A 10,565-nucleotide genomic window follows, 5' to 3' on the forward strand; every position below is an offset into this window, starting at 1 on the left:
CAACAAGAAAATTGTTGCTTTTGCCGTAGCCATTATTGGTCGAGAGATTGTCAGTTCAAACAGTAGAGGGTATGGTCTCTCTATCTATCACAGCTAAACCTCGCTGAGCACACTGACCCACGTTAAGATAACATCAAAGAATGTTCTTATCACATCTGTGTCATCTTGCTATCTTTCACCAAACTGCCTCCATACTCCCCTCTTTTTCCGTGCCATAGAAGTCTCACGACTTCATGCCTAACAAACGTCGCCGCGCGGCGGAAGTGCATGAGTCATGCTAAAAGCAGGGATCGATAAGGAGGTGATGAAACGTTTAATATCTGGTTCAGATCTTGATATGGTGTGAATGCCCCGGTGCTTTATCGGAAACATTCAGCCGCTCACGTTCAACCCATTGATGATATACTGCACGCCAAGCTTATGAAAGACTATATACATTCTCCCTCCTTTGACTGGATATAGTCCATGGCTAAAAGATCCCTCAATGCCCCCCTCTCACTTGATGATGCTCAGTACCTAGATGTTTTTTTACTGCAGGTTAGGAAAGGAAATCATCTTATCAGTGACTAGGGGGATTTATTAGCGCGAAAAAAAGATAATTGCTACCCATAGGCCACCGGGGGCTGATTTACAACCGCTAATATTTGGGATTCCTAGAGCCGTTTTTCAGCTCTCTTTATCTCCAGCCCTTTGCCTGCAGCACTGAGAGGAGTGGGGTCACTGTGTGTGGACGATGAGGGATGGGCTGGGCAAAGCCTCCACTCAGAGCAATTTGGCTAAAGACTAATGTGTGAGGAAGCAGCGAACATAAAACAAGGACCTCGTTCCACGACGTAGGTCTGCCTGAAGCTGACAAACACCTGCTCTGCGTAACCCATAATGAGTCTGCAAGCCTAGATTCTTCACTTAAAGAGGAGATCCTCTTTCCTGTTACGAGTCCACTATTTCTATGAGGCAACACAATGAGATTGCTTTAAAGAGCATACATTCTGACACAACTCTTTAGGATCTCTGTGGAGTGCAAGAATTGCAACTCCATGAGTAGCTAAAGATGTGTGCAATATTTTGTTTTATATATATATATATTATATAGTGCTCATTGTCAATTTCCCTCAACCATTAACAAGAAAACTGGTTTTGGAGTTTGCAGTGACAACATGACATTTTATGGTCATAGTCAATAGAAAGTGACAATAAAAAGTGTGTGTGTGTGTGTGTGTGTGTGTGTGTGTGTGTGTGTGTGTGTGTGTGTGTGTGTGTGTGTGTGTGTGTGTGTGTGTGTGTGTGTGTGTGTGTGTGTGTGTGTGTGTGTGTGTGTGTGTGTGTGTGTGCGGGGGTGCATACTTAGTTTAGACTAGTCATTGGTTAGACATGGGTTAAGGTTAGGTTTAGGTGTGCTGACCCATGGGAGGTTAGGTTTAGGGTGAGGGTTTGAGATAGGCTGTAGTTCTAATGACTGGTCTAACCAATGACTAGTCTAAACCAAAAACTGTCTAAACTAAGTACTGCACCCGTGCGTGCGTGCGTGCGTGCGTGTGTGTACATTGTCCCCATGAAGGTCATACCTGATTCCATTACCTGAACAACAGGTAGCATTTTATATTTTTGTTTTTTTGGTGAAGGGTTGTCAGAGGCTGAAGAAGCAGGAGCAGGAAATTAAGTCTTGGTCCTGTCTGTCCACACTGATCCTCTCTAGCTGACCGGGAGGCAGGAAGGGGGCTTGGGAGTAGAGCGCTCAGCTGTGAGGTCACAGGTTCACCAGCCCAGGTGTTCATGCCTCGCAGCGGGACACTTCCAGTCTAAACAGTGTAAATGATTTTAGAGAATGCAAAAGGTTAACCCGAAGATCAAAGTGCTTCTCCCCCCAATAAAGGGCCATGTCTACTGTATCTGTTCGAAGACTGTCGCTTTGGTAAACAACCCTAATATGTGGATAATATCCATCCGGTGTGTGGTAAGTAAATCACTTTATACATTGTTGTCCATTGGGGGTAATAAGGCAGGCTGCACAATACCCAGGGCGGGAACCCCCTCTTGGTGTTTTAAGCATTATGTTATACTTATAGCTATTGGAAAATAACAGATCTACAAGCTCATAGAGCTTGTAGATCTGCTATTTTTTGAAAGATCGTGAAAATTGTGGCGCAAATTTGGAATAACATTTTTAACTCAAATCATATTTTCAGATGGGGGACGGCGGCCAAATACATATAATTGTTGGGGGTCCTTGAGATGAAAATGTTTGAGAACATAGAAACATTCGTTTTTCTGAAAACTGTCAGGATTTAGAAGACATTTTGTAGAATCGAGCACAGGTCTAAATGGGTTAATATTTTAGATTGATGCACTCTGTGACTTTATGTACTACCCGAGATTCGAACCCTGGTCCCACAAATGCGAATAGAGCATGGCTGCTTGCTCAGGGCAGATATAATTATGTTTGAGTGGCGCTAACCCCTCCTATATACAGGTTTAATGTTTGTCTTGTCTAGACACACATTAAAAACACCATTGACAATGGACAGAGTCTAATGTTTGTTTTGTCACCAACACCAAACATTAAATGCCATTAACAATGAACAGAGTTTAATGTCTGTTTTGTCTGTCAGTGAGCAAATCGGCATATGATGTTATGTTATGATATCGCGAGGATGTAAGATGATATGGGTTGGTAAAGCACCCCTCACTTCACACTTTCAGGCAGTACCACCACGTGCCAACCAGATCTGGCCATACCCTAGCTGTCAAAAGAAGAGCAGGGAGACCAAATATAATTGATATCAAAGTTCTGTGTTATACTTATACTAGAGATGTTGTATCGGTATCGGCCCTTTTTGGTCATATCGGGTCATATCGGTATCGGCAAATATGCCAGTCTAACCACAGATCCGACACAGGGGTAAGGGGTTGACACTATGGCAGGTAAATAAAATGTTGGGGCATGTGGAGTTTGCTTTCGAGGTGCACATATGAGTGAGGAGTCTGCTATTAACAACACAAGATAAAATAAGTAATTTTATTTTGTTATTATTATAAATATTATTCTCTGGTATCAGTATTCGGTATCGGCTAACACAAAAATGGTGGTATCAGGATCGGATCGGGAACGAAAACAATTGTATCGGGACATCCCTAACTTATACTACCATACAGATTGAACAAAACAAAAAAAACGTTACATGGTGTAGCTTTATCATGCGCATGCATAGTAATCATTAAAAATATAATAAATACCACCGATCTTCTAGTATTCCTAACTGTTATGAACAGGATTTTTAGATGAGTGGTTTTTCCCAATCTGTTATCCAAGACAAAAAAAATGTCATTGAGGAAAAGTTAAATCATGAAATTAGAGCAGAGAATTATGTGCAGCGGGAATATGCGCTGCGTTTTCTTTTGATTCCCATTTCATTTATTTAATTTATCTTCTTAGAGATGTCACTTTGTCTGACAATGTATTCTGCCTGCCAAGTCTTAATAATACTAATCTTTCTGCCAGGCAGAAATCTTATGGTGGGATAATCTGAGATAAATATAGTTAATTGAGGCCAGGTGAACTTTCTTTATCGGCACCACAGTCTACCAATCTGCAGCTAATGTGATAATTAGAATGGAGATGTCTTCACTAAGAACAGAGAGTGGGCCTGTCCCTCAGCCATATTTTATGAATTATAACTGATTTCATAGCACGTCACGAGACCACGGTAAGTGAGTGGAGTAACAAATGCACTAATATTTTTGCATGGACAGATTAATGGTAATGGCTTTGTAAGCAATAATCTAACATCTCGCATGGCAGGTGAAATACAAAAGTGTAGTTCTCTATAGCAATCATTTATACTTTCATATTTATACTAGACAGAGACATTGCACAACTTGTTTAATCAGTAAACTGACTGATTGTACTTTGTAAAGACAGACAGTTTTTCTTGTCAATAAGAAGTGAACTTAACCCATTTTGGGCAGGGAACCCCTTTTGGTGTTATAAAGCATTATGCTATTGAAAAATAGCAGATCTACAAGCTCATAGCACGGCACTTGCTTGAAGGTCTAATAGGTTTAATCGTAAAAATGTGGCCCAAATGTTTGAATATATATTCTTTCAGAGCGAACGTTTTTAACTCAAATCTTTGCTTCTGGGGGGTCCCTGGAACAACATATTTTCAGATAGGGCTCGGCGGGCAATTACATATATTTTTGGGAGTCCTTGACATGAAAATGTTTGAGAACGACTGACAGAAACATGATTTAGGATTCAGGATTTAGAAGACATTTGTAGAATCGTCCTCAGGTCTAAATGGATTAACAAGATGCTCTGTCGCTCGACGTGAAGAGAACAAACCTGAATTCTATTCTAAGGCGAAAGGGGGTAAAAAGAGGAGCCCCTCTCCCCCTGGCTTCCTCTCCGTGGCCTCATGGCGTGGTATAAAAGGTTCTTTCTGGCCGTGCACATGCAGCCGGGCGCGCTCTGTAGAGTCTGACCACCACTAACACCCCTGAGAAACCACGTCCTAATTACTCATTCAGCCTGACAGAATCTCCTTAATTACAAACTTCATTAGCTCGCAGGACTTTGTTTTTCCTCAGAGGGGGTGGGGATGGGGGGGGTTAAAGTGCAATGGAGGCGAGGGGTTGGTGTTTTAGCACCTTATTCCACCGTGCACTTTTTTTTTCAAGGGAGATGTTAAGACCTCAGTATGAGATCTAATTAGATTCATGGTGAGAATCAGGCACCTTTTAACTAGCCTCTGGAGCCCCCTAAAAGGACAGCATGAGCCATGGCGGCACAGGGAATGAAATGGACCCACTGCTGCCTTTCATGTGTGAAGTGCTCTGATTTGCCATGTCCTCAAAAATAACCCAAAGTAGCCTCTATATACTCATATAATATGTCCATTATGAACCCATGCAGCTCATGATGTAATATGATGCAAAATGTCCTGATGAATTGAAAATGGTGGACCCTGTTGTGAACAAGTGTAATGCTTTATCATGGTGTCATCCACAGTAACAGTTTTTTTTTCTTTTTCGTATTGAGTTATGCTTTCGCTCGATGTGACCCAAATATAGCGGACAGACAGTGCCTCTCTCACAAGTGTACAATACTCTGACTGTGACCCATGATGTGACCTGTGGTTTATTTTTGTCCTGTTTGTCCTCGTTTTGTTGGGGGGGGGGGGGGGTGTACGTTGTTGTTTTACGTTTGTGTTTCTGTGACGCTTTGTGATGTTTTAAAAAAAGAAAAACAATGGGTGACTATGTGCAAAGATTTTCTGTGCTGCTTAACTGTCCCCAATAAAAAACTATATAAAGAAAATGAGTTGTGCTTTCGTTTGAACTACCCATTCTGCATACTGTCAATCAATCAATCAATCAATCAATAATGCAGTGGCATGGGGGCTCTGTTACAGCGAATACACTTCAAAGGCATTTATGTTGTGTTCATGTTGCATTGTTTTTACATTCTTGTGTCACTATTACTCACTTCAGTGTTCTCTTCTGTATTGAGTTGTAGCTGCACCTGACTGGCCATGATGGGGAGAGAGAGAGAGAGAGAGAGAGAGAGAGAGAGAGAGCATAGCATAGCATAGCATAACATGTTTTATGCATATAGCCTACAATAGTTAGGCGCAAGCTTGGCTCAGGGAGGAGGACGCCCCTGCCATGCAAACAGAGTCCAAGGCACTTTGGATTATATCATATCCTGTGTTTGTAAAACGAAATAGTGCAACGACAACAAATATCAAGGAAAATCTCGGTTATAGCCTACATCCAAATAATGTAAAACGTGTACAGCAGTAGGTGTTACCGGTTAGTGCAGGCCAGGGTGCGTGGAGGGAGGGAGCTGCACACTGCACACTTGTTCTCGGTTTTTCGGCGGAGGATGGATGCATGATGGCGTTGGTGTTTTAAAGTTCTTACTTCTTTTGATATTGGAAAGGTTTTGGAAACCATTGCTCGTTGAACTTCAAAGTCTTACAGAGAGTGCTGCTGCTGCCGTCGCTGCAGAAGTAATTATTATTATTTCACCTTATAAAGCTTACATAAAAAAACCCTCACAAGAAGTTATACTTGTTATTAATTAGAAGGGTGCTGCAGCTGCTCTCGGAAACTCCACTTGAGAGATCGTTAGACAGTCTTATGGAATCCCTCCCCTTTAATGGCTAAGCACAGAAACAGCACCGGTGAAACAGAGACACTGAATGATTAGCAAGTAGAATGTTGGGTTGTATGCTTTTATACTTTTAAGTAGAAGTGCTAGGATTGCCATTGGTTTCAATAATAGGTGTCATACCCTGAATTACCACGAGCAATCATTTACACACACACATATAGCCTTAACTGGCAAGAACATGTTCATTATTTCCAAAGCAGAAACCCATGCACACATTTGGGCTTATAATAAAAGATAATAAAACTATAGGCCTACCTCTAAATACCTTTAGATGTTCAACTGTTTTTGATGAATTGAACAAGGTGGACCCTCTTGTAAACAAGTGTAATGCTTTATTGGGTCGTCCACTCACAGTTAACAGTTTTTGTATTGAGTTTAAACTGTTAATAAATATTTCAATCAATCAATCAAAAAACGTATTCACATAACCACTGTAGTAGGCAGTAGCTGCCATAGCGGTTATACTATACAGTACACCAGCACACGCAGGCACGCACACACGAACACACATACACACACCCTACAATGTATATTTTGGTCAGTTAAAGCTTTTATTTTGACACCATTGACCCGAACATTGACCCGGCTATGTGCTTTATGCCACAAATGGCACATGTTTCGTGCAGGGCTTATTATTAAGGCTGACATGAGTTGGACCAGCTCTCATGTTCCTCCTGTGTGGGCTAAAATTCATGAATGGACACTTTAATTCATTCTCCCATTGCAGGTAGGCCTATTTTATGAGGAATTTGTTGAAGGGAAAACTTATTCCAATTTTTTTGTGCTTACATTGTGGACAACTTTGCCATTTTACTTGTGCTTACATTGTGGACAACTTTGCCATTTTACTTGTGCAACAATTATCTGGTTTATATGAATGTTCTCTTTTTCTTGGTGCTGTGAGTGAATCATGTCTTATTTTCATCTAGTGAAAATTATAAAATTGTTGTCCCAACCTCATTGGCACTTGGCCCACCTCCCATTAACCACCTCCCCACTGAAGGACATTTTTGGCTTGAAGGAAAGTGGGAAAGTGAAATAGCACATTCACCACTGCAATATTGGCAAGTTTTCATATGATGAGACACTGACTGCACAACCTAATCTATTGTCATAATAATGATAGTATAAGGATTTAATGGGGTGACATGTGTGTGTGTGTGTGTGTGTGTGTGTGTGTGTGTGTGTGTGTGTGTGTGTGTGTGTGTGTGTGTGTGTGTGTGTGTGTGTGTGCGCGCACACCTAATCTAATATGATAATAATAATACCAGTAATACCAAATCTTGTTTTATATATATATATATATATATATATATATATATATATATATATAAATAATGGTTAACAAATGAGCTGTGCAGCTATTTCTTGTAACCTTATGTTAAACTATGCATAACTCCTAGACTTCAGGCTGAAGTCTAATTTTTGACACCTCCATAATCCTGAACATGTAGGCCTATATAATGACCGTGTTTATAGCCTCGTGAGGATCTACTTAACATCGCAGTGTTCATTTTGACTGCAAATTGTTAGTCTTATAGTCTTTTGAATAACACACCGTTTCATTTTAGTCCTATAGTCATCTGAAATGGTTTAGTCTTAGTCTAGTCTTAGTCAACTAAATATCCAAATCTTAATCTTTTAGTCTCTTATTATAGTCTTCAACAAAATGAACGCTGTATCATTAGGCTTATAGCCATGCATCTATATGTTTGACACTTGTTATTAAAATGCATGTTTAGCTACTAAAACAACTGACGAATAGACAAATTCTTTCCTCTTTGGAAAACACCAAATATAGCTTATATACAAAACCCACAACTAACGCAATTTATTACAAGCACGCCGCAAACCGTTGAATCTTCCTCACTTTTCAGGTCACTGAAGGCACATCAGAAACTGGACGTGATTTCTTGCAAGCGGGTGGATTTTTTCCTCTCCCTCCTCACCACTAGAGCTATACCAAGGAGAGAGAGAGACACATGTATGCAGGGGAAACTTGGAAGAGTGCAGCGTAGGGACAGCAGCAGAACAGGTGCCCATAATTTCACCTGTCTGCTCAATAACTCACACCCCACGGGCTATATTACATTTCACCTCTAATTGTTGCCACATTTACGGTGCTTTTTTTCCCCCGCATAGATGAAAAGGCACCGTGAAGCCGAGGAGAGGCATGAAGAGTGTAAGCCAAAAGTTGGTGAATGCAAACAAATCCAGACATCAAAAGACACAGGAGGAGGATGCCATGGTCGACCAATTAGAAGTTTTCAAGTAATGTTGGCGTTCTAAAACATGCAGGGTATACTATACTGTCATACTACAATGTGATGATGACATGATATGTGCCCACATACAGCTCTTCAACACTGGTGGTATATATATTAGCCCACAACAGATAGATTTGATAGTCTCATCAAATCTGCGTTACTGTTCCCAAAACGGCCTTCATGCTATATGTGAACATGATGATCACACTGGGCAGCTGGGCCGGTATAAGCAGATATACACACACACCCCATATCAGGGCTGGTGGTGAGGTGCATGGGAGGGGACTCGCAGGTCAAGAGACACAGAATAGTTCAGCCAGGCACATGTGATATATTTAGTGAGGCCATTGTTTGTTTTATTTAGGGAGCGAATTGAGGATTTTCCAAACTGCGGGGCCCCCTGAGGTATTTTATCAGGTGTACAGTCCGGCCATGTGTTACACATTAGCGTATATACTTTGTGTGTGTGTGTGTGTGTGTGTGTGTGTGTGTGTGTGTGTGTGTGTGTGTGTGTGTGTGTGTGTGTGTGTGTGTGTATATGGGATTGTGTGTGTGTGCACATGTGTGCGTGTGTGCGTGCATGCGTGTGTGTGGGGGGGGGGGAGCAAATATAACCTGTAAAATGTTTTGTTTTTTTAGTTTGGAACATCAGAGGTGGAGGAGGAGGGGGGGGGTAGACAATTGCTCTCTCTTCTTAAGGGTTTGTGTGCCTGTAGTAAGTGGGAGACGTGCATGGCAGACATATGCAAATGAGACAGCATCAATGTATAGACCCTCTGACTGAGGGGGAACTGTGCTATAAGGTGACGTATAAGTAAGCATCCAGAGAAACTATATGTCTATTATATGTTCATCACATCTGTTCACAGTACAATCGTGTGGGGGTTAATTTAACTGTGAGAGTGTAGGAAATGGAACCATATGGAGGCTGCATGTATAAGGCATATATAGTGCTGCAGTGCATGCATGGTTCTCAAAGTGGGGTTCCAGGGAACCGGAGGTCTGTGTGTGTGTGTGTGTGTGTGTGTGTGTGTGTGTGTGTGTGTGTGTGTGTGTGTGTGTGTGTGTGTGTGTGTGTGTGTGTGTGTGTGTGTGCAGGGGGGGGGGGGGTCCAGGGGGGGTCTCATTCTGTCAGCAAAATGAGTTATATATGCCATCAAAATAATATGTCAACAAACTTTAACCTATATATCGGCTATTCAAAAATAGCCAATGTACAAGCTCACAATTCTGTGCTATTTTTTGAAAAATACAACAACAACAAAACGTGCGCACACACACACACACACACACACACACACACACACACACACACACACACACAAAGATTCTCTTATATATGTGGCCCCCAAGGAGAAAAAACAAATATTTTCAACTGAGGCCCAAATTCATATCAATTTGAGGGCCTAACTCAGGCTCAACTTACTGTGATATACTGTGACAAATATATAGCCTACTAATTAATTCGCAGCCATGTGGCATATATATATGTATAGGCCTATACCAATGGTCTCGGAATCGGAAGAGCAGTGTGTGGCACCAGCCTGGTTCAACAAGAATACTATGCTGCAAGTGTCTATGGACTGGACTGTGTACACCAGCCCAGGCGCATGGTACGGGACTCAGGCCAAGGAGAAGCCGAGAGTCTGACAGACAGACAGAGACAGAGGGCGATCGAGATAGACACGAAGGCCTAGATATACAGGTGGAAAAAGTTTAGTGTTTCTATCTCTCCTCGAAATTCAAGATGAATATTTAAAATGGCCATATATCACCAGCTGTTCTCTGACATGCCTTGGTCAAAGGTTTCTCTTACTCCGAGTCCGAGTTAATTTATAGGCCGCTATATTCAAGTATACAGCCCGGCGCAACGCACCGCCGCGACGGTGTCTCATGTTGGGCTATCGATGGAAATCACTTCTTGGTGACAACAAGCGAAACCAAACTGCGATATATATATATATATATATATATATATATATATATATATATATATATATATATATATTTGGTTCTGTTATATATATATGTTATATATATATATGTTATATATATATAACTGTTATATATATATAACAGAACCAAATCGTTCTATTTTGTACAACAGATGTCAGTATAGCCTA

General features: G+C 41.2%; 1 long non-coding RNA gene across 1 annotated transcript; it reads right to left on the reverse strand.

Moving 5' to 3' along the window:
- Positions 1 to 1,624: 1,624 nt before the first annotated feature.
- LOC306931192 lies at positions 1,625 to 5,908 on the reverse strand. Its single transcript, XR_013790989.1, has 3 exons — positions 5,810 to 5,908; positions 5,486 to 5,525; positions 1,625 to 1,799 (listed from the first exon to the last, which is right to left on the reverse strand). It is a non-coding gene; the product is annotated as an uncharacterized lncRNA (long non-coding RNA).
- Positions 5,909 to 10,565: the final 4,657 nt, after the last annotated feature.

The sequence above is a fragment of the Electrona antarctica genome (genome assembly GCF_951216825.1).
Source record: "Electrona antarctica genome assembly, chromosome: 10".
NCBI classification, from domain to species: domain Eukaryota; kingdom Metazoa; phylum Chordata; class Actinopteri; order Myctophiformes; family Myctophidae; genus Electrona; species Electrona antarctica.